Source organism: Rousettus aegyptiacus, unplaced genomic scaffold, assembly GCF_014176215.1.
Source record: "Rousettus aegyptiacus isolate mRouAeg1 unplaced genomic scaffold, mRouAeg1.p scaffold_m13_p_5, whole genome shotgun sequence".
In the NCBI taxonomy this organism is placed as follows: domain Eukaryota; kingdom Metazoa; phylum Chordata; class Mammalia; order Chiroptera; family Pteropodidae; genus Rousettus; species Rousettus aegyptiacus.
In genome coordinates this window covers 22,363,777-22,386,830 of record NW_023416308.1, presented here as the reverse complement: position 1 = coordinate 22,386,830, position 23,054 = coordinate 22,363,777, and the positions used below count along the sequence as shown (strand labels likewise).

Below are 23,054 nucleotides of genomic sequence, written 5' to 3'. Positions count from 1 at the left end.
AGCCTTCAGGAAGCCTTGGCTGGAGGAGCAAAGCCCCAGGCCTCAGGCTTCCTCCCTAGCTTCCACCTCCTGAAGCACTCTTCCCTGACAGCCAGATCCCAAGGTAGGAAGTCTGGGTTGGGGCCAACTATACAAGTCACTGGAGGCCTCCCATCTCCTAGTTCTAGCCTCGGCTCTTTAATGACAAGTGCTATCAAGTCTCCATCGTCACCTTCCAGATAAGGGGTGAGGTGCGGGTGAAGCTGGGAATCAATACTGAAGGCCATCTGTGCTACGACGCTACATAACAGGGGCCGAGGGAGCTCAGGGAAAAGGCCTCAACCCAGCATTTTTGGAGGAAGTTGGGACCTTCCTGGAGGAGCAGCATCTAAGTGGAGACCAAAAGGACAGTGGTGTTACCAGGTGACTCCAGATAACAGGATGACAACCTGGGAGAAGGGACTCTGTGTGCAAAGGGTAAAAGTAGGAGCCATCATGGAGCTGGGAGGGGCTGGGTGCTCCCAGCCATCCTATCGCCTATTCCCCTGCACCCCAACCCCCATTCCTGCACCCACAGTTCACAGTTAACTCAATGACAGGGAAGGAGAAGATCTAATAATCAGAGCAATAATAGGAGCTAGTTTTTATTTTTAGTGTTCCCCATGGGCCCAGCACTTTACAGACATCACCTTATGTAACCCACCCTACACCTGAGATAAAGAAACGATTACGATGGTCCCTGTACCCATGAGGAAACAGAGGCCCGTGGGGGAAGCGGCTATCCAAGGTCACAGACCGGTTAGTGGAAGGAGCAGGAAAGCCCAGTGGAAGAGGTGGGCGTGAAGATTAGACCCCAAGGGGAGAAGAGGACTGGAAGAACACCGGGAATGGCTAGGAGTGCTTAGGAGAAGAGAAGCTGAGGTGGGAAGGGTGAGTGGGAGGGGAGGAGAGTGGAAAAGAAAGAGGCTGATAAAGGCTGGTCTTGACTTTTAGCCTGAAGCCAAGGTTCAACAGATGCTTCAGGGAGGTCAGGCTGGCACAGAAATTTGTGGAGCATTGGGGCAGGGGTGCAGAAACGGAGCAGGGTGTATGGCCAAACCCCCCTTGTGCATGGGCCAGGGCTCTAGCTTCCACCCTTTGCTGGGCTGGAGGCGGGGATGGTATGTGTGCAGTATCCCTAATCCCATTTCTGGTGGAGAAACTCTGGGTCATCTGGCACAGGGCACCCTAATTTTAGCGTTGGGGAGAGGGGGGCCAGATTACCTGGGTTCCAACTCCAGCTTGGCTACAGCCTGGCCTGTGCGACTATGTTTATCTCTGGGGAGTTTGATTTTTCTTTTTTTGTGCTTCTCTTTATTTCTAATGTTTCTGTGGTGCACATATATCACTTGTGTATTTTTAAAAATAACTTCTTAAAAGGAATTTAACCACTGACCACCAGGATGCTGGAGTGTATTATAAATTCCCTAACATGACAGGGAGCAGCTGCTCCACGAGGAGGCAGTGGCAGCCAGGGAAGGTAGAAATGAGTGAGGAGAGAGATAGAGGGACAGGAAGGCCCAGAAGCTTTGAAATGCAGGAGTGAAGGGGAGCAGTGAACTTTCTGGGGGCAGGGAGGCGGGGTAGGGGAGCGGGAACAGATCCAGTCTAGCTAGCCCTCCAGCAGTTCCAGTCAGCAACAATTCTGCAACGGACCCCTGCCCTGACCACGTGCCCTATCACCTTTCAACTTCCACATGGCCCCCATGTGCCATTCTCCACCTTGCTGGGGACAGGCTGAGCTTTTCCACGTAGAACTGCCGTCTCTGCTCAAAACTCCTTCACTGGCTTCCAGGGCATTTATAACAATATCCTGTGAGTGAGCCTCCCCCCAGCTCCCTCCCTATACTGTCCCCCTCCCCTTGCTCACCCTGCTCAGCTGTACTGGCCTTTCTTCCCCTCCTCTCACAGGCCAACTCTGCTCTCACCCCAGGGCCTTTGAATTTGCAGTTTTATTTGGACCTAAATATTCTACAGCCATGCGCTCCAACAGAAATACAATGTATTATAAATTTGTTACTACCCACAGGAGAAATTATGTTTAATAATTTATTTTACTTAATTCAATGCATCCAAAATACTATCACTTCAACATGTAATCAATATTTAAAAATTACTGAGTATTATACTTTTTTTTTTTTTTCATACTAAATCTTTGAAATCTGGGGTAGATTTTATACTTAAGGACATCTCAGGTCGGACTGGGTGGCATTCCCTATGCCAGCTCTGTCTCCTCGTTCACACCTCAACTCAAACATCACCTCCCCCAAGAGGCCTTCCTTGATCACCCCAACTAAGTTGGCAACCCTCTGCCCTGGACACTATCCCATCACCTCTGTAGTTCCTTCACTGTCATTATCGCTCTGAAATGATCTTAATGATGTATCATCTATCTCCCCTGAGCACACATTTTGCTGTGTTTGCACACTGGTGCTCAGGGTGGACAGATAGTAGAGGATGAGGGTCAGGGTGGCAGTCCTGGGGCCCCTCTCCACCTACTTCGTTCCAAATTCTACTCTTGGTGATGAGAGGCAGAGACCAATTATGTGTGTATGTCTGCACATGTGTGGGGGATATGTACACACACACACACACACACACACACGCACGCAAGCACGCACGCACGCACCCTCACCCCCTCCCCTCTGCTCATGAAAAGCAGGCCCAGAAGATGGGCCTCCTTTCAAAATCAGCCCGGCGCAGAAAAACGGCTGTGACAGCACAAAGCCAAGATTGAATCAGCAATGGGCCCGATTGCCTGGTGACGGTTACAAATGATCTGATGTGGAAAAGACAGGATCAGATGTGCGCAGAACAACGGCTGCTCAGAGCCCCCACATGCCAGACAATGGGCTGCTGGGCGAGCAGGCAGGTGGCTCCCAGAAGCTGCGGCCAGAACATGCTGATGGGTGCAGGGCCCAGGATAGGCTTAGCGTAGAGCGGGCCCTTCCTTGGTGCCAGGCCCTGGGCTCGGCCACATCCGTGCACCAACCCACTCATGTGAGCCCTGCTTGGCCAGGGTGGTCAATTATGCAAGACAAAATCAGACACTTCCCAAATGCTTGACATCTGGGAAGAATGTCCCTATCACGAGACCAAGAGCTCAGCTCTGGGCAGTTGTATGATGGCTGAATTTTTCTTCATCAGATTTGCCATTTCCAAATACTAAAAGATGAATATTATTTTTGTAATAGGGGAGGAAAAAGAACCTTTTCCCTCCTTCTTAAACCCTACCGACCCCTAGCTTTTGCTCTCTGAGGTGTGTAGGAGGAATCTAAAGCCCCCAGCCATCAACAGCTCCAGGACAGCCATTGAACTGGCTTCTACCCTATCCCCAAGGGGTGGGTTAGGGTTTGAACCTCTGAGTGTGCAATTCCCAGGCCCTCAACCAACTACTACTGCGACTCCCTCCACAGCTCTGTTCATGGAGGTTGGGTCCAGAGAGACCACATGGCTTGCAAGGGGTGCGTAGCCATGAGGTGGCCCAGCTGGGGCCTCGCAGACACATCTCTAGTCTCTTTCTACTCCAAGGCCAGGGACATAGTATATGCTCAATAAATCCCCACTGAACAAACAGAGGGATGTGTTGGGGCCCCTCGTTCCTGCCTGCTCCTCCTATGGCCCGGGGCTCACAGTCTCATCACCAGTCACTGCCGTGGGGTCCCTTCCTCCTCCTCTCACTGCAGTTTACCACCTCAACCAAACGAACCCCTCCACATATCTGGAACACCTGGACCACCAGAGAAATGACTAAGTGCTCTTCAACATAGTGGTGAGTAGGCAGAGAGGCAGGGCTGGAGGCAAATAGGTAAAAGCCTCCTCTCAGGGCCACTGTCACATGCCAGTGGGGCATGGTCTGGGAGGTGATGCAAGCCCCAGCTGTGTCCTGGAAGCTCAAGGGCTGGGAAGCTTCTGGAGGAGGGGGCCGGCCCCTTAGGAGGTCTGGGAGGGGGGTTGCTTCATCCAACAGTGATCACATGCTAGACGCCACATCTCAGCCTTGAGCTCAGCCTTTGCAGGGAGCAAAGACTCAGAGAGGACACGGGTTTGTACAAGGCCACCTAGTGGGGTCTGCATCTGGAGCAGGCCTGCAGGACTCTCAAGACAGTGGAGCGCTGTGCCGAGGGAAGGCTGGGATTCCAGTGGGTACTCAGTGTCCTATAGGACTGCCCACTCCTGGGGCGGGCACTGAGTCACCTCCCCTGGGTGCCACCTTGGCCCTGAGTGGTGGGCATGACTGTAGGCCAAGAGGCTGATGTCAAAGGAGACATCCTGAGGTCAACAAAGGTAGCCCTCTATCACCACCACCACTACTCCACTGGCCTTCACTCTCCAGACCATCGAGGCACTGCCCACCTCAGCCCCTGACCGGTGGCATCCAGAAGGGGTCAAACAGCACCACGGCTAAAGCACAAACCCAGATCTGTGTTTGAACGCTGGCTCTGCCACTTACCAGCAGGACTCTCTTAAGTAAGTCACTGAGTCCCTTGGGGCCTCAGTATCTCTGTCTGAAAAATGGAACTAGAAACCATACCTCCCTCACCGGGCCTTGGTGAGGCCTAAGCTGGATGTGTGTCACTCGCCCAATGGCAGCGGCTACTCTTGCTGTTGTCCTCTTAGCTCCTTGAAATCTACCACCCACTGGGTATCCACTGGAACAGCAATGTCCACCCTCAGCTTTCACCATCATGGGCCAGAGAGGACAGCAAGGGGCTTTAGAGAGGTGAATCCTTGGGTTCGGGTGGAGCTTCAAGGGAGCCCAGTGAAGAGGGTTAGTTCCCCGGAGGAGCAGCTTCCTGGAAGAGGGAGTAGCTGAGCCCCCTGTGTGTTCTGGGGGAAGGGTAGTGCCTGGCACAGAGCCTAAAAGCACCTAGAGGGGGCTCAGGGAGTCTGGTGAGCCAGTTCTTTTAGGGCCAACTGAATGTTGTGGGGGGGGGGCAGTGAGGGCATTCTGGTATAGGGACCCCACCCCATGGGCAGCCACCAGAGGTAACACATTGCAGTCATTCACCCACTGAGTCCTAATTTCCCTAAGGTAAGGACTATTATATCCCAGTGTTCCAGAAGGGGAAACTGAGGCACAGGGAGAAGTCATTTGTCCAAAGCCATCCAGTGAGGGACTGGTGTATCAGGGATCTAAACCGTCTGGCTCTGTGGTCATGATTACCCATGCACGGGCCCTTGCCATGACCGAGCACGCAGGGCAGGGGTGAAGTATGTGAGAGAAGAATGGACACAGGCTGGAGGAGCTGGGGTTAGGGAGGGGCCTTGAAGGCCAGCCTGAGGTCTTGGTATATCATCCACAGACCAGAGGGAGCCACAGAGAAGGCACGATGGTTATAGGACTCTGGAGCTGGCTCACCTGGGTTCAAACCCCAGCTCTTCTACTTGCCAGTTGTGCACCCTTGGGCAGATCAACTAACCTCTCTGTGCTTCAGTTCTACATCTGAAGAAAGGGGTTCAGATCAATGAGGCTGAAGTTTGCCACACCATAAATTTCATGTGTTTATTAAAGTGGAAAAAAAATCCCTGACATCTCATGGATTGAGGCAGTGCCCGTCAGGTTTGGGGACAATCTAGTGGCTAGGCCTAAGGCACATTTTGTCCCAGGGCAGTGGGCACAGCCCGGCCCACCCCAGCCCTGCCAGGTGGGTGCCAGGCCTGGGGAAGGGTGGCAGCGGCGTCTCGAGCTTCGCCAGGGCACGTGCCAGCATATGCGTGTGCGCGGCTGTGTGTGTTGCTGCAGCAGCTTCTATGCAAACATGTTAATTTGTTTTCATTTTGTGTTTTTTTTCCCTCGCAAGATAATTGGGTGAGTTTGAAGTCTTGGCGAGGCTGCTGATTATAGCTATTTGGGTGGTGCCCTTGTGGGGCTTGGGCCCTGCCTCCTGCCTCTGGCGGTGTCTTGAGGGGTGTGTGGAGCTGTCACTGGTTTCTAGGGACTCTTGCTGGCCAGGATTGGGGATGAAGGTGGCATGACATCTGGGACCTCCATCATGCCCTCCACCCAGACAACACCCCATCACTGAAGGGTACGAATCCCACCCACAAGCATCTTTCCTTTGCCCTGCTTGATGCAGTTAAAAAAAAAAAAAGTGACAGGTTGCCAATATTAAAAAGAAAAAAAATCTAAGATTCTACTTACAATTCTCATTATCTGGTTTCTCTTGAAAACAAACTAAAACTGCCAGCTTTAGAACCACTGAGCCCATATTCCCACGAGGCTAAGTGCCGGCTACTTTGTTCACTGTGCCACCTGGTTGGCTCCATGGGCACCTGAGTTTTCTGCCCTGGAGAAGGGCACGGGCTTTGGGGTCTGACAGTCCGAGGCTCAGGCCGAGGCTCCACCCTCAGAAGCTGTGTGGCGTCAACCAGGATCTGCCTGTCTGAGCCTCTTGTCCCATCTGTAAACCCTCTGCCTTACCTTGGGAGGATTAAAATGAGATGGCCCAGTTTTTAAGAGCGTAGTAGGGGCTCAGAAATATTCGTTCCCATCTGTAGGAGGAAGAGCCAGGATGGGAGTTTCATGTTCTTTGGGTGTCCTGCACTTGATCCCATCCCCAGACATGCAGGCTTGTCACTGATCTATTTGTATCTGTTTCTCCTGCTAGCAGGGGACAAGGTCCCTTGACAGCCAGGGCTGCATCTTTGTTTCAGACTTTAACGAAGGCCTACTATGCACCACACTGAAGAGCTGGGAGAAAGGTGAAAAGGCTTGGGGGGCTCAGGGATCTGGTAGTGGTGAACAGGGTACAAGACCCTGAGTGAGGACTCCAAGCCTCAACTAGGCAGGGGTATTTAGGGACGAGGCAAGTCTGAGTTACGAAGGCACGTGTGTGTATATGTACGAATGCAGTGGGGAAGGGTATGGTGGAGGTACTCCTGGTATGAGTTCCGGCCTAAGCAAAAGCCCAAAGAAAGGAATGACCTGGTGGGTGTGAGCTGGTCCCAGGTGACTAGAATATGCTGTGAGAAGCTAAGTGGCCTTTGGGGACTTCCTGTGGGTGATTCTGGGCCTCCGACAGAGCTGATCTGAGAGAGGACTTGGTCATTGTCTGCAGTGGACAGTTGCCAAGTGGGCCAGGTGAGGTTCAGGAAGAGATTAAGGGCAGCGCCTTCCAGGAAGCTACCTTTCCTGTGTTCCTGGCTCCTTGGGACCCTGGGACCCTTGACCAGTCGCTTCAGTTACCTGAGCCTCAGTTTGCTGAACTGTAAAATGGGGCTGCAGTAAGACAATCTTTGCCATGTGCTTATGCTCCTTAGAGTTACCCTGCCACCAGCTCACTGCCTCAGCTTGTCCTCTCACCTCTCCCAGGAAATAGTAAGGAGGCTGTAAACCCCAACTCACGTTTGTGCATCCTAAGCATGTGTCAATACCAAGCTCAGTGCTTTACCTGCATTCTGGCACAACATCCCCAGTGCCAGATTCTATTTCATTCCCAGTTTTAAGCCAAGAAGATGGAGGTTCAGAGAAGGGTTAATGGGTAGGGCAGTCCTTAATAGGGTCCTGTGCTTGGCCCCCACTATAGCTGCAGCTGCTAGCCTAGAGCCTAGCCAGGATGGAGGGATGGAATGGATGCCTGGTGCCCACCTAGGGAGTGAAGACAGCCAGTAGTCCTCTTGAGGCCACCCAGAAAACTGAGGCAGGCCTTGGGTCTGCCTCAAATTGCAGCCTTGGGTCCCAGGACCCCAGACCAGCAAGGCACAGAGCATGGCTTCATGGCCAGCTGTGGCAGTATGGCAAGTCACCCGTCATCTCTGAACCTCAGTGTCTTCATCTGTCATATAGGACTACTGCCCTTTATTTGTTGGGTTGGTAGAATGGCTGGACCACTGGTAGCACATAGTAGGCCCACAACAAACCCAGTAAATGGCTGCCAGTGACTCCATAGCATCCAGAAGCTCCCAGGAAACAAGAGGAAGGCAAATAATGGTGGGAGGACATGCCAGGGGAGAAGATGACAGGCTCCTGGCTAGTCCCCTTGGGGCAGCAGCAGACCTTTGTAGAGGACTTGGACCTCCCTCATCACACAGGGTGGCAGCTGGCAGCACCCCCTCCCCCACTGAGTGTCATACAAAGGGGCCTCTATTCCTGGCTCTGAGCATTTATCCCTGGCCAGCTGGGTTGCACCGCCCTCTCCCCACCCTGCTGGCTACCCCGGCTGGCCGGAGCCTGCCCAAGGCTACACAAAGCCTGGTGTGTCCCTGCAGAGCCAGCCTGGCCTTAGAAGACCCCATCCTCAGAGAACCAGAGAGCTCAAAGGGTCCTGGGGAGGGTTCGTAGTGTGTGGCAAGGCCATGTTCAGGCCACGATGGGGAGGGGATTGGGAAAGCATGAAAAAGACGTTGGCATGGATGAATTGCACGTGAATCTGGCTCCAGTGTATCCCGCTCCTAGCTGTGTCACCTCAGGTCAGTTTGGACCTTGGTTTTCTTATCTGTACAATAGAGACAATGATAATAACATACCCAACTTTCTGGGCTGTTGAGGGTTCAGTTAGGCTATGTAAGGCCTGGCACACAGTCAGCACCCAGGACCTCAGAGCCAGATCAGAGGTACCTGGGGGAGAGGGTGGCAGGCAGAAGTGTCTTGAGGACTGGCCAGTCATGTTCTCAGCATATCCCTTCTCAGCCCTACCCTGGAAACCTGGGGGGCCCAGGCCCCTGGGTAGGAAGTAGGGGACAGTACCCCCTTATAAGCCATTCCACCCTCCACTCTCCACCCAGCAAGGTGCATGTGTATTGGTGCTGACCCTCAGGCCAGGGCCTGAGCCCCTTACTGCCCCTGGCCCATCTGCTGGCAGAAGATTTTATTGAATGACAGCATCTACTATTCATGAAACACCTACTGTGTCCTGGGACTTTTGGCTCCATCATCTCCTTTCAACCCTATGGCTACCCTGAGAGGCACGACAGGTTGGCACAATGGTTATGGGCTCTGGAGACCAGTAACCCAGGTCCAAAGCCCAGCTCTACCACTTCTAGCTGTGGTACCTCCAGGCCAGTCCCTCTCTCTTGATCCTCAAAGGGTCTGTGCAACAACCAAATAAGAAAAGGCCTGTTTGATGCCCTTAGCCCAGAGCCCAGCCCCAGCAAGCTTGAAATCCTGACCACTAGGCTATTAGCTCCAACTCACAGATGGAGAAACTGAGGCCCAGCTAGCAAGTGGCATAGTGCCTAGTATGCAGGAGGAGGACAGTAAACCCAATGGCTAATTCTAGGAGATGGACTAGGAATCTGAAGCTAAGTCTGGAGGACTCAGAGCTCCTCTTTTCTCCCTGAGGGTTTTACAAACATGTTTTAGCAGTTTGTTCTTATTTCACAGATATCCTCAGCTCTATGGGCCATGTAGCCTGGGGCAGGTAGGGCAAGAGACCAAGACCTGGAGGCTGACCCCCAGGAAAACCTCACCCTGCCACACAAAGTCCCCCTTTCTCCCTCTCGCCCACTCGGGGCGGCCAAGTGAACAGCGGAATACCAAATAATTAAGCCTGCGTGCACCATCCGGGCGCCTGGGAACACTGTGGAGTTTCCCTTTTATGTTTATAGCAATTGTATGAAAATGTGCAACATGAAGCGGCACCAGCTGACAAATGAGACGAAACAGACAGGATTCCGGGCCGGCTTTTTCTCGGGCCTGATTGGCATTAATTGTGAGCGTTTACAAAGCACAGCTCGGCGCCTGACATTTGCTTCAAGCGAACGTTTCCTTCTAATAGTTTTAATGATTACAATGGGAGCTGGTGATCACCGCCAGGCGGGTAACGGGCTGCCTGGCCTGAGCTCCTGCCAGGCGCCTGGCCAGCCTATGCTTGCCTGGGTCCTGGGGATCCCACTTTCCCCTGCTACCTGTTGTGGGAGGGCTGCACCAAGTAACAGGCCTCGGGGCCTTGGGCATGGGGTTACCCCGCATGGGCTGGCTGCTGACACACACTGAGATGCCAGTTCATAAAGTTGATGAGGACCCACAGGCACAATGATCCTGGGCACTGACCTAGGGGAGAGGGAGGGAGGGGAAGGAGGAAGAGCAGTGGGACTGGCCTGGCCTGGCTCTGAGGTTAGAGGCCCTCTGTTTCCTCTTCTTATAACGAGGGTAGGAAGGACCCCTCAAACGCTGGCTGCTATTTCCTTGCTGTGTGACCTTGGCCAAATTCCTTCCCCACTCTGGGCCTAACCTTCTTCACCTATGTGAGGGGCAGGAACTTGGTCAGCTGGAGTCACAGGGATCAGTGTTCCAGTCCCGGCTCTGGCCTCTTTCCAGCTGCGTGACCTTGGGAGAATCCCTTGATCTCTCTAAGTTAGTTTTCCTCATCGGTAGAATGGAGTTCAGAATCACTACAGGTTGCATGGTGATTTCTAAACTCTAACAGAAAAGGTGTAAAAACCCTGAACTGCCGGCAAGCCAAGAGGCTGTGTCTTATTCCCTCCCTGGAGAGTCCTCCTAATACCTCACACATCCATCATTCATTCATTCACTCATTCATTCATTCATTCATTCATTCAACAAACATCAATGTCCTTATTTGGAAGCTGGGAAGATATCAGCAAACAAAGCAAGAGTCTCCCTTGGGGAACAGACATGAGATTAATATAGCACTTCACATGCAGTATCCCATCAACTTATCCTCATTCGAAGAAACTGAGGAACGGGGAGAAACGACAGTCTGAAGTCACTGGGATGAGGTGGCGTGACATTTGAACACTGGCAGGCTGCCTCAGAGGTGGGTCCTTTCAGGACCCCGATAAGCAGCCCACTCAGGCCCCAGGTGGAAGCCCTTTCTGAGAAATGGAGTAGGCTAACCCTTGGGTGAAATTCATCTTCAAGCCAGGCACCACGGCAAGAAGACTGGACCCTGGGGAAAAGTCTGTGAGCCTGGGTAGCCTCATGGGGAAATTGCCCAGTCTCTTTGAAACAGGTAGGGTAATCAAGGCAGTCACTGAGAATATCTCGAACCCTCATGGGGTCCTTTTCCTAGGCTAGAAATAGAAGAAGTGCCTCAACTATGGGCCACAAAACACACTCATTCCCACATTTCCATCAACACTGTGCAATGCCCACTTCACGCCAAGTCCTGCTTTACAGGCTATGCAAATAGCACCAGCAACGTGGCTGGGAAAAGACAGCGGGTTCAACAGCTGCATGGCATGTGCAAAGGACAGAGTCGAGAGAGAAGCTAGTGGGTGCAGGTTCTAAGGCTGGCAGTTTACTGAGGCAGTAGCCTCCTCAGCAGTCAGGCCTCATGGGCTCTCTTACGCCTGCCCCACCTGACCCTTTGACTTTGCCAGGCCCACCCTGCAGGAAGTCCCCAGGGAAGTTTCCAGCTCTGTGCTTGGCTCTCCAGCCAGAAAAACCCTGGCAACTGTTTCTTTTGGAGTCAGTTTGGGAGGGTGGGGCAGGGAGAAATTTTTTTTTTTTTAATGGGGATTTTTTCTTCTTTTGCATATGGTGGCACAGATGGGCCCATGATCCATAAAAACTGTTTGCAATTAAACTCCCACTTTGCATGGCTGGATTTGTCAGTTGTCTGAACCACGAACGTGGGGCTCCACACTGACAGGGAGATGGGACTCGGGGTAGGGTGGGGCCAGATGCTGCAGGATGGGCAGAGGCCCAGGAACCTGCTCTGGGCTTGGGGCCCGAGCTGATGGGGGTATCGAGACAGCCTTGCCAGCTCCCTCTCTGGGCATTCCCCAGCCCTCGCCCAGAGTCGGAGGGTGGCCAGGCAGTTGGGGTGGGGCTTGGCAGGGCTTTCCTGCCCAGCAGAGACTTGGCCAGTACTGGGTACCCTGGCGGGGGGCAGAGGGTAATGAGGGTGGATAGAGTGGAGCTAATCACTGCTCAGACCCTGCCAGAGACTGGGTTTAGGACCCAGAACAGGCAGAAGGGTAGACAGGCAGTGAGCCACAATGGGGGTCCAGCAGGTAGAGTACAATGGCAGGTTCAAAGCTGAGGAGTCAGAACCTCTGGTCCATTTGGCAGAAAGGATCTAGGATGGTGCCAGGAGCAGCTGCCAAAGGCCAGAACTGGCTCCTTTCTCATCCCTGGGGGAATTGGGCCTGCCTCCTTGACGCAGGTAGGGAAATCAAGGCAGCCATTGAGAACATCACAAGGGCCTGGGCTTCCCCTTCCCATACCAATTGGCTCTCTGCATTTGGGAGCCTTTTCAGAGGGCTTCCAGGATGGGGCTGAGGGGCCTGTACCCCTTCTACTACTCCTGGGCTTAAAATGCCAGCCTGCCACCCTGGGATGTTTGCTTGTTTGGGTTTAAAAATGCATCATTTGGCTTGGGGAAATCCTGAGATCGCTAATAATTGTTCCCTGATGAAAAGAAATAAGGCCTTGATACCCGCTTCCCCCGCCCCCTCCAAGCAGGGAAAGAAAAGTCATAAAAATAGCTTGTTATCTCACCTATTGAGGCTCCGACTGGATGTTACTGCTAATTGGGTATAACATCCTTGTCTTGTTCTCTCAGAAGCTAAATCAAGAAAGCGCTACTGCTGCGAACTAATTATATCTCCGGCCTGCAGCCTGCAGCTTGTCTCTCCCTTTATTGAGTTAAAAAATGGTCATGAACCTTCATCTTTTATCCCCCCAAGCTCTGAGTCTAGGCTGCCCGCCAGGCGTGAAAGCAAAGCAGGGAAAGCCCTTTAGGAAGGTCTAAGAGAGGTCTTGGGGACAGGCAACAGGGTTGGGAGTCCTTGGAGGGAAGTGTCTGCCCCAGGTACCTATCTGGCTCCTTCCCCTTGCCTCACCCCAGACCTGGTATTCAATTTTTCCTAGACAGACAGACTTTGGCCTCTCCTCCTCGCAGCTGAGCATTTCAGTCCAATGAGCATTCATTAATTCATTCAAAAAACATTTATTGGATACCCTCCTACTGTATACCAGGCACTGTTCTAGGCTAAAGCTTCCAGAAGACCAGGGGTCACCCCAAGCACAAGCTGACCTCACCCTGGGTTCATGGGAATATTGAATAAATACACTTAGACAGGACTGGATTGCTCCTCTGCTCAAAGAGCTGCCACAGCTCCCTCTACTCCAGGGAGGCAAAGCCCAAATGCCAAGACCAGCCCTGGCTTCCTCCATGGCCTCTTTCCACTTTCCAGCCACATCCAGCCACAAACTAGTCCCTCAATCTAAACATTCTTGCTGCCTGCCTGCCTCTGAGCTGCTTCTCATGTTGTTGCCCCCACCTAGTAGGGCCCCCTTCCCTTTCCTAGAAGGCCCATCACTGCCTGTCGGAAGTCAACCAGCCTTTAAAGACACTTCCTCCAGAAAGGCTTTCCTATCTGTCACTCTCAGCCCTGCTCAAGGCTGTGCACTTCGAGACCTAGGTGTGATTGCCAGCTCAGCTACTCAGCAAGTGCTTAACCACTGAGCTTTGGTTTCCTCATCTCTGAAATGGGCTAAGAGTTCATCTTAGAGGTGTCCTGCAGAATGATGAATGAGAGGTTGCCCCTGAAGGACCTAGCTCCCAGGAAGAGCTCAGTGAATGCTGTTATTATTATCTAGACTGAAAGTATCTGGAATCTGCCCAGAGCACTTGAAATGAGCATGTGCTGGACTGCATGGCCTGGGACACAGCTCTCTCTGGGAGACAGAGGAAGGTAACAGACTCTCACGCTTCCATAGCTCTTGTGGCTAAAAACCCATATCTTCAGAAAAGATCCCCCAGAATCCCTCGCTCTGACAGCCTGGTCCTCTGAAGCACACAGAGAAGGGCCAGCGGGACCCCTGAGCTCATCCAGGCCAGGCAGGCAAGAGGGCTTTAGCTATTAGATTGTAGAGCCTCGGAAAGAACCCCACTGATTGATTGGTGCTGCCTGCCCACAGCCCTGGAAAGAACCCAAGGTCAGGAGAAGAACTCAGCAGGGGAAGAGGGCAGCAATTGATTGGCAATGTCTGCCAAGGGCACAGCTGTGTAAGGAAAGCCAGACCTGCCACAGCTTCGCCATCCTTGACATTTTACAGAGGACACAGCTGAGGCCTGGCTGGGGTGGGGGTAGGGGGATGACCAGTTCCAGGTCTTGTAGCTCATAAAGGCAATAGCTGGCTGAGAACTGGGTCCCTCAGCCCTTTTGCAAGGATCCTCCTATAACAGCCCCACCCAACTCAGTGCCCTCACAGGCAGAGAAAGGCAAAAGTTTGTGTGGATAATGAAGGGGGTTCTGTTGACCTGCCATGTAGCCTGGGGCTGTCGCTTCACCTCATCGAGCCTCTGTTTTTTCATTTACACAACAGGGATGAAAACACCCTTCTCAGAACTATATGAGAATTAAATGAGAACAAAATGCGTAAACCAGAAGCCCAGTCTGGCACCTAGCAGATGCCAACAATGTCCTATGATTCCCACAATAAGCAAAGGTGTTTAGACAGAAGCCCCCAAAGCCAGCAATCCGAAGTGCCTCCACCTCCAGGGAACTCTCCCTGGCTACCCCAGTCGGAAGTATAAATTTCCACCTCTAATTTCCTAGCATACTCTGAGAGAATGGGGGCCCCGAATGGCCATATCTGGCTTGTTTCCTGCTGTCCCCTTGCTCCTGGCACAATGCCTGCAGACTGTGAATTCTTGTATTGTGGTGACTAGCCACTGTACTGTGATGGTGTCCTGGAGGCCTCACCACCTTTCAAGGCAACTGGGCTTGATCATCTGTGTCCCCAGCACCTGGCAGGGAGCCTGGCACGGAGAAATGAATCTCTCTGAATGAATGGATGAATTAAGAACAAAAATAGCAGTTCCTGTTTACTGCTCTCTTGCTATCAGTTACTGCCAAGCCTCACAGCTGCCCTCCAAAGTGGACCCTGGGCTCATCTGACAGATGAGGAGACTGAGGTCACGCAGATGCTGAGGGGCTGGGCCAAGTCCCAGATTTAGGCTTGGAGACTGCAGGCCAGAAGGCCCTGCCACCTCTGCCTCCCTCAATGCCAAGCTCTGACCTGGGCCTTGTAGGAAAGCTTCCCCTGCCCTGGCATCAAATCCTAGAGCAGATAGCTGGCTTCTGGACTGCCCTCCTCCTCCCCTTTCTCTCCCTCCTCCAAGGGAGGTCCCCCCACCCACAGACTCTGGGTCATTAAGTTCTATGTCATTAAGTCCCCATCCCCGCAAGCCTGTTCACAGCCTACCTTGGCCTTACCCCCTGACCTCTCAGCCTTTTGTTCCCTGTGCCCTCTGCACAATGGTAGGAGCTCCCAGGGCCCCAAACAGCTGCTATATTCGGGATGCTGGTTTGCTGGGGGGGCCGAGAACCTGAGCCTGGCCCATCCAGCTCTGAAAGGCTCAGTCAAGCTGACTATAGCACTCAGCACACTCAAGCTCATCCCACCCAAAGCCTGCAAGAAAATTTGAGCACACACAGCCAGTGAGAGTAAAGGAGCCCAGGTCCCACCCTAATCATACTCAAGTCCCTATACACCCTCCTAGTTTGTCTCCCTTTGATCTCCACCATCTTACAAGCTTCCCCTGCCCTTCCTGGTTGTTCCCCTTGGTTTTCAAACTTCCTCTGCCAGTGACATCTTCATTCACTTCATGCTGGGCAGTTCCACTCAGTCTTCAGAGCCCAGAACAAACACCGCCACCCACCGCCCCACCACCCCCCCATCGGGAAGCCCTTCGTGGCCAGCTGCAGTTTCTCCCTTCTTGATGTCTCTCCTCCAGACCTGATCAGGCTCTGTCCAGAATCCGAGTTAATTGCAGACTCATCTAATTCCTAATGGAGGCTGTGGGCCATCTGATTCCTTAGGGCTTTGCCACCCAGAGAGGGACCAGCAGGATGTCCTGGCCCAGGCTGATGTCAGGTGTTTACCAAGTGGAACCACAAGGGGGTTGAGGAGGCGGGAGCCAGAATCCCACTTTTGGCTACTGACAGACCTCATACTTCTGCCACTCCCTGGCTGTGTGACTTTGGGCAGTGACATAACCTCTCTGTGCCTATTTTCTCCATGGCAAAATGGGGTAGTTACAGTCCCTGCATTTCTTAGGCTTATAACATAAGCCCTGGGAGGTACCAGTGAGGGTGACCTCTACCCAGGATTGATTACCATTATTATTTCTGTCTGCATCCCACTCGGTGGTCAGCACAGGAATTTGGGGGTCCGAGAGACTAAGGTTCCAACTGGAGTCTAGCTTATTGAGTGTGCAATTCTGGGCAGGTGGCTTAATCCTCAGTGCCTCTACTTCCCCATCTCTGAAATGGCACTAATACTGCCCATGGGAATGCAAAATCTCCGTCTCTACACCCTCTTTTGTTCGAGGCACGCAGTAGGCACTCAGAAATTTCTCAACTAACGGATCAGTGGTCCAGGTGGAAGGAATCCATCCCCCTTCCAGATTCCTCCCTACCTCCAGCCTCCAGAATCCCCCTCCCCACCCCCAACCCATGCAAACTAAAATAGTCATTAGGCAGATTTCAAAAGATGTCAGTAGCTTATAATTATAGTCGACATCCTTCTGAGATAAAAGTGATTACCTTGGATGCAAATCACTTAGCAACCAATCAGGGCGGTGGGCGGCGCCCGGCGGAGGTGACCGGCCCGCGAGCAGCCCTCCTCCCGCAGCCCGCCCCGCACAGGCAGAGAAAGCGCACAATAGCTCTTGACACGCAAATGGGTTAACACAATAAAGGCGGCTCCGGCCGCTGCTAGGGGAGAGCAGCAATTCCCGGCCCGCGGGAGGTAATAAAGCGGCCCTTTTGTGCGTGCCTCCTCATTCTCACCCCCACTCCGAGCCCAGAGGAATCGCTGCCTGATTGAATTACGGTTCATGAATATGAGTGGCTCCGCTAGCTTCCTCCGGTTTGTGAGGGATTGGAAGGCAGAAGGGGCAGGAGAGAGGTTGGGGAGGGGCCCTAACCTCTGGCCTCCTGGCCAGACCCTGGTGTCCCATCGGGAGCTCAGATTGGAGCCACGTGTGTTCACCGTGTGGGGTGCCCTGGGTAGGTGGGTGGGAGACCCGGCAGAGGCATTTGGAAGGGTGGGGGTCCAAGAACTGCCCTGAGGTCTTTCATCTTTGGCTCTAAGAGGGACTGGGAGAGCCATTCAAGGCCTTGTTCTGAGGATGAGGCCACAAGAATGTGCATTTATCGAGTGCTTACTGTATGTCACTACCTGCTCTAAGCCCTCACTGAATCTTTACCACATCCTGGGTAGTGGGTGCTATTATCAGTTCCTTCTCAGATGAGGAAACTGAGGCTCAGAAAGGCAAAGCTACTCACCCAAAGTCACACAGCCAACAAACGGGTGGACCTACTCCATCACTGGGGGTTATTAAGTAACCCAGCCCAGCCCCCTTCCAGAGCAAATGTGAAGCTCAGAGGGAATAGGGGATGGGCGAGCTTACATGGAATTAGACAAGTGATAAGGATTACTGAGGGTGGGGGATGGAGAGCTAACCTTGAGAAGGGACTGGCCAGAGAGCTGAGAAGGCCTTCCCCCATGCTGACCCACAGGGGTGACTATCGTTGTCAAGGAAGCCCTAACTGGATCCTCTCCCCTGCTTTAACCTCCCCCACTTACCTAAGCCTCCAGGACACAGCCACCCCAGGGCTACCTCTTCCCCTCATTGAGCACACCCTAGCACTCCAAAGCGTGCTACCTGGCCACTCCCACTACCCAGAACACTCTTTCCACTCTTCTGCCTGGTGGATCCCTATTTGTCCTAAGACGGACATGGTACTATTCCTATAGGGCCTTTCCTGATCTACTAAAGATGCCCTTGCCCCATCTACATTCTTGTCTTCCCCACCAGCTGGGTGTCTACCAAGGCAGTCCCTGAGACGGCTGGGGCTGGCCTCCCAACCCACCCCAGGTAAGGCCATGGGGGCAGATGACAAGTAGCCTAGGGCTGGCTCTCAACCTTTCCTGGCAGGCAGGTTTCAAGCCATACTTTCCTTCCCTCAGGGCTGGAGAAAGGTATGGGGGATTAGGGGAGCAGGCTGCTCACAAGGCCAGGACAGAAGTAACTACTCTGTTCGACCTGTTCTATAGGTAAAAGGGAAGCAGTATTCCAACCTGGGTTTCAGTGTGGCAAGGTATCCGGATGAGGCCAGACTCCCTCCATAGCCAGAGTCTGGCCCTTGTAGGAACCCTGCCCAACAAGTGGGGGTGCCTCCTTTCTACCCATGTGAGGGGGTAGGAAAACCTGGGGACTCTGGAGCCAGTACAATTCACGGCTGAACCTTTGTGGTTGCCGGGCTGAGCACCTTGCAGCCCATCACTTCCTCTGCCCGAGCCTCAGTTTCCTAATCTGTATAATGGGCCCCAGCACATGAGCCACTGCAAGTTGTAACTGAGATCCTATAAAATGCCTGACATGTAGGAAGACGCTGGGTAAGCTGGCACTCCATCCTGCGCGTCTCCTGGTGCTATTGCCAAGCCCAGGGAGGGAAACAGAAGGAATCGCCCAATTCTGACAGCCTTGGCTGTGGAAGTGTAAATACTCCACGAAGGACCTCCAACTGCCTGTGTTTGTGGATCTCTGGCGCACACTTGAGTTTGTTTCTAAACTGGGAAGCATCGAGAGGCAGCGCAAACAGCCCTTCTGCCCACCTCTCCCACTTCTCCCCCCATCTGCTATTGCTCCTCTATCCTTGGAAGCCTGAGTGTTTAACAACACCATTTCAGCTGGAAATATCATCTCCCTGCCAAGCCCCCAAAAGCAGCTCCACTGATATTTATTGACCTGTTAATCTAGCTAGAGAGCCTGGTAGAACAGAAAAAATGCTCGCTGCATAGAAATGGGACCTGGCTTCTCATCATGACCTGACATACACTCCCCTCTGCTCTCACCCCACCCCACACCGCTGAAGCAATGACACAGTTCTCCAACCTTTTCCTAGAAATGTGATCACAGCAGTTTCACCCACATCGACAATGGCAGAAAGGACCTTAGAAGAGGAATCAAAGAGCCAGCGGCAGGATGCTGCCTGAGGGCTCTCTGGGCCTTCACAAGAAACAGGGCTAGTGCTGGGGTGGGGTGGGGAGGAGAGGGCTAGTGCCTGACCTCCATCAAAGCTGGCCCCTTGGCAGAGACACGCTTTATTCAGACCTTGGCACTGATGGGCCTGACTCGCTCTCCATTCACTTAATGAGTGCCACATGGAGCTTGTCAAATCATCTAAAACACCAAAAGGAGTGGGGCAATCAGGAGTTCAGGACTGGCCAAGGCCTCTCATCTTGGCGTTAAAGAGCAGAGGAACCCCTGAACTTGAGGGGCAGCAAGCAGCAGCTCCTCTGCACCTTTCCTGGCTGGGGTTGGGGCAGCCACATTTTCCTAAGCAAAAGTAGCCTATTTTAAGGCAGGGAGCCCACAGTTCTTTGGGGACCCTTTGGGGAACTTAGGCCTGCTGGGTGTTTGGTGGGTTTCAGGGAGGTGGTCTTTGTATCTCTTTTGAAAGCAGAAAGTTGTTCTGTTTGAGAATCCTAAGGTTCCAGGCACTGCCAGGCTATATGTCCAAAGCTGAACACCTGTCCTTTGGGGGAGGAGTATCAGAAGGGACAGCTGGAGCTGCCTCCCTCCCCCACTTCATCAGGGTGCTGGGGATTTAGGTCAGAGGACTGTAGTTGGGGTGGAGGGAGTCTGCCTTCATCCCTCCACTACCCAAAGGCATCCAGCCCTGCCCCCTCCAGCCTTGGGTCAAGGCAAGTTCCATCACCACGGCAACACCAGTGGCATCAGAGGCCTGGTAGTGACATCACCTCGAGCCCCCACTGGGCACCCGCTCTCTCTGTGAGTTTTTTGTCAGAACGCAGTCATAGGGGACCCTGTTATGATTTAGCCTCAGAGAGCACAAACCTCAAAAGCGGCCAGCCACATGCATCCATCCACGGGGCTCCATATACCACTCAGAGCTGATGTCCCTTAAACATCTCAAAGGCTACTTGAGAAAACCCCAAGCTGTCCCATCCTGGGTGTTCTACTCCTCAAACACTCCAAGACGCGGAGTTTCCGAGGAATTTTGGTAACATGGAGCCGCTACCCCGCTTTAGGGGTGGGGTGGCCTCTGACATATGTGCACCTCGGGGCCCAGCAGAGTCCCCACAACGGGCCCGCAACCTCCATTCTGGCCAGCTGGCGAGTCTAGACAAGTTGTGTGTGGGAAGGAAGGGGGCGGTCAAGAAGCACTGCTGCTTCAGTGTCCCCAAAAGCCCAGGGCCCCTTCATTTCCAATCCGGCTGCCCCTACACCAGGGGGTGCACCAGCTCCAACCCGGAACCCCGCCCTGCGGAACTCACCAGATCAGCCAGGCTGTCGGAGGGCACCAGGTCTCAGCGGCGACGACTCCCCGCTCGCAGGGTTGCAGCCATGCAGAGGTGGCAGGGATTGCCTGAGGAAGCCCCTCTTGGGGGCCAATACCTCTCTCTGGGTAGGAAGGGACGCTGTCGGTTAGGGCGACCCAGGCGCCGTCCCGCGCCGTCCGAAGTCGGGAGTGAAGGGTCTGTCGGCTTAACGGGGGTCGCGCCCGCCCGGGACCCGGGCCGCGCGGGCGCTCAGGCTGCGCATCGTCGCCCAGGCCTGTGCTCACCGCGTCCGGCGGGAGGCGCTGCGTCTCCCCTCGGGGTTCCGCTCAAGGCTGCAGCTCGGCGGTGCGCTACTCCCCGGGGCGCCCTCTTCGCCCACACTGGGATCCTGGCGGCCGCGGCCCCTCTCGCCGACTGCAGCCTGTCTTTGTTGCTTCCTCTCGCTCGACCGCCCGCTGGCAGCTTGCAGTCCCCGGGTTTGCCCGGGGGCGTTGGGGGGTCGTCTCCTTTGGGGTTGCACGCGCCTGCAGCGGCCCGGGCGCCTCGCAGGGTATGCACCGGCCCCCGCAGGTTGCAAAGAGCCGCGGCAAGAATGCACCGGCCCCTCCTCCTCCTGCTCCGAGCCCCGGGAGTGGGGGGAGGGGAAGCAGGAGAGCGGTGGCAGCCAAGGCGGCGGCAGCGGGCTGCAGAGGCTCAGATGCAGCCCCGGGGGCCTCGGCGCCGAAAAATAACTGGTCCAGGTGGAGCAGGGAGGACGCGAGGACGGCCCGGAGGACAGTGTACCGGGCGTGCGAGCTCACGAGGCGTAGTAGGGACGGCGCGAGCCGGGCTCTCACGCGCCCATGGCCCCGCACAGCGAGCAAGGGCTCCCGGGCCCTCAGCCTCGCGCCGCCTGGTGCGCGCCGGCACCTCGCCTAGCCTCAGGCCCGGGCGCCTCGCGCCGCGACCCGCAGGTGGCGGGCCGGCTCTTTGCTTTCCCCGGCTAGCTAGCGCAGCCTCTTCTCATAGCCGCCGGCCCGGCTGTCTTGCCCGCTGCTCCGCTCCGGCCCGACTGACAGGCACGAGCGCCGGCAGCCGCCGCGGCGTCTTGCTCCCCGCCCGCTCTGCGGTCCAGCCCAATCAGCGACGGCCAAGAGGCGGTTACCAGGGTGACGCGGCGCCGCGTCCTGCTGGGGGCGTGGTCAGGTGCCGCCACGCGCGCTTTTCGCGGCAAAATTCAAAGGCCGGCAGGGCGGCTCTCCAACCTCCTCCCCCAAGCTGGGGCGAGGAGGGGCCAGCCCCGGGAGGACTGCAACTCCCCGTATGCCGCGCGCCAGCGCCGGGCGGAGGGGCCCCGACTGGGGATGTAAGGCATTCTGGTACTTGTAGTCCCTTTGTCGGGTGCCAAGGGTGGGAAAACCAGTATCATTTATTGAGCACATATTTGGTAGCAAATTGTTAAAAATAATAAATAAAATAAGCTAACACTATCTTCACACACACACACATTTTACAGATGTGAAAACTGATATGGTAGATACTATTATTATATTCCCAACGTATAGAGGAAATCGAGTCAAGAGATATGACATGACACTCTATCTTAGAGTACTTTTCCCCAAGGCATATTTCTGGCAGTGATAGATTTTTGGCATCACAGTTGAGATCTCTGGAGCACTAACTATATAACCAGACACCATGCTGAGCTCTTGAGAAGCTCTACCTCATGGAATCTTCAGGACGAACATGGGAGGCAGGCACAGGTATTCTCCTCCATTTAACAGATGGGGAAATCGAGGCACAGTATCCCTTGGGTCCAAATTTTGAATCTACTAAAGTATACCGTACCTTGCCTTTCACTTTCTAAGCAGCTTCATAGGTCCTCATTTGGTCTACCTGAGAGCTCATGGGTGGCCCATTTAGCAGTCCCATTTGACAGCTGGAAAATTGAGTCCTGGGAGGAACAATTCCCTCAGTTGTCAAGCATCCATCACACAGCAAGCTGGGGAGCCAGCTTTCCAGGAAAGACCTCAGGATCCCTACAAAAAATGCAAAGCAGCATCCAAAACTCCCTCCACCCTTAGGCTATGTCCATGTGCACACCACCCACACACACTGGAGTCCCCTGTGGGTGGAGATCCAACCCTGTCTTTGCTAACCGTTGGCCTTGAACGTTTAACTTCATAACTCTGTGCCTCAGTTTCTTGTCTGTGTTTAATGATTCCTATCTTACAGGATTGCTGTGAGGCCAAAGTGAGTTATTGCATGGAAAGGACTCAGAACACAGTAAGTGCTCAATAAATACCATCTCTGGTTATCAAGAAGTGGAGAGCTTTGGAGACCCTGGTGAATTTACTTAGTGGGATGAGCTCACTATAGACGGCCCTGGCCTACTTCCAGGAGCCAGCCCACTTCTACCCAGAACCTAGGAGAAGCACCCACAGGGGAGCTCCAGGGCCAACCCAAGTAGGCCACCTGCCACCTTATCTAGGGCAGGAGCTGGCCCTGTTTCAGGCTGCTGAGCAGCCGCCATGAGCGTGGTTCCCAGGGCTTTGGTGTTCAGCTTTGGTTCTCCCTACAGCCCCACCCGACCCCTGGGGAGTTGGGATGGAGTGGGGATTTACCTGGAAACTTGATCCTGCTGCCAGCTGCTTCACCTGGGCAGCCAGCCTCTTGAACTGTCAGTGACATCAGGGTGGGTTGGCTGGACAATGTACTGGGTGGACCCTGGGCATAGATAGGTGGGGAGAATGTGTGGCACACTCAAGCCAGTTGCAGGACGAGAGACCACGATGACCAAAACCCTGGGAAGAAAGAGAAG

The 23,054-nt window shown here is 54.0% G+C and overlaps 1 protein-coding gene across 1 annotated transcript in view; it reads right to left on the bottom strand.

Moving 5' to 3' along the window:
- Positions 1 to 21,288, bottom strand: part of FAM222A (family with sequence similarity 222 member A) — a 56,745-nt gene extending 35,457 nt beyond the window's left edge. Inside the window, exon 1 of the mRNA XM_016125041.2 lies at positions 20,249 to 21,288. The gene's annotated coding sequence lies outside the window, so the exon portion shown is untranslated. The remainder of the gene's footprint in view (positions 1 to 20,248) is intronic.
- Between the last annotated feature and the right edge of the window lie 1,766 nt (positions 21,289 to 23,054).